Genomic DNA, 1,439 nt, shown 5'->3' on the forward strand with positions numbered 1-1,439 from the left:
GATTGTGTTGCTTCTTCCTGGCATAGTACCACTTCCTCTCTGTGGGGCAAAAGCTTAAAATGTAAATAAGGAGCTCTTTACAGTGTATGGTCTATGTATAGCTGGCATTAGAGTACAATGCCTCCCTTAACTGTTATTCTGTTCCACCATGGCCATCTGATTTAGCTAGGCTGACCATATTTCTTTGAGCCAAAAATGGGACATCGGGATGGCAAAAACAGGACGGTTTTAATACTCCGTATTCATGAAAAGTAAGATGATAACAAACGTTTTATGACAATATAGTAGATGTATACATCATAATATTTTGGACAACATTAATTATTATGCTGTTTCAGATTCAGAGGCAATGAGCCCCCAAATCCGAAACTGCACATTGAAAAAAAAAAGTACATCTGCCATGTTGCATGCGCGCATAGAAACAATGGCACTGCCATCCTGGTGAACCCAAGAGGGTGGTGTGTCTTCTTACGTGACGTCAGATGCACAAAGATGGTGGCGCCCATACAATGAATTAGTATATGCCCGCATATATAGTAATTTGTATATTCAGGTATATAGTAATTAAGCAACTTATTTTTTTAAAGCAACTTGTTTTTTTCTTGCAGCTTTGTCATCAAAAAGTCAAGATTGAAAATTCCAGCAATAGGAAATTGAACAAACAATCGTAACTGAAGACCTTAAGTGCTTGCTTTCTGTTGTTGACCAGATAACATCCTCCTGCATGATTTCTTGCAGGCATGAGTTTTTTAATTATAGGAAAACTGCCATTGGTCTACCACTCCAAGTTGCTTAAAATTCATTTCAACTTATCTTTTCTAAAACTTTCCTCAAGAGGAGGCCTTAAAAACTAAGTGTAAAAACTTTTCATAAATAGTTAAAATTTTACTAAGGATGTTTCAAAAGACCCTGAAATTAAGCAATTTTAGCACCTGCCATGCTACAAGTTCTGAAAAAGAAAAATACAGTCCCTATTCAACAACATTTAATTACTAAAAGTTTTTTCTTCAAGAACTGCAGTCTCCTGTATATGGAATGATGAGTGCTCATCAGGACACTAACCTGGATGGTGGTAGAGGTGGTAAGCCGGTATTTTACTCAAGACCGCCCTGCTCAGCCTCGGGAGTGGATGTGTTTTTTGCTGATGTTTCCACTGCCATGGTCTCTTTACCATCTTGTGGTTTAGGGTTTTCTGGGCATCTGCGTCTGTAGTTGAAGTTGCGGTTGTACCAGCGTTGAGGTGGCTGCGGACTCTGGGTTCCTTCACCCTGATTTTCTTTGTCTTCCTCATTTCCATCTTCCGCGGGCTGTCTTTGATGAGGTGGTTCCCTACAGAATCTTGGTCTAAATCCATTGTACATATTCCGTCGTACTGGTCTGGCTTGGTCTCCTCCACCTTGTTTGTCTGCTCCCTCTGTGCCTTCACCCGGTGGTGGGGG

At 40.4% G+C, this 1,439-nt stretch overlaps 1 pseudogene; it reads right to left on the reverse strand.

Annotated features, from left to right (window-relative positions):
* Window positions 1–1,079: 1,079 nt before the first annotated feature.
* LOC108799508 overlaps window positions 1,080–1,439 on the reverse strand; it is a 35,562-nt pseudogene continuing 35,202 nt past the window's right edge.

The sequence above is a fragment of the Nanorana parkeri genome, unplaced genomic scaffold, assembly GCF_000935625.1.
Source record: "Nanorana parkeri isolate BGI_ZX_2015 unplaced genomic scaffold, ASM93562v1 scaffold1745, whole genome shotgun sequence".
NCBI classification, from domain to species: Eukaryota; Metazoa; Chordata; class Amphibia; order Anura; family Dicroglossidae; genus Nanorana; species Nanorana parkeri.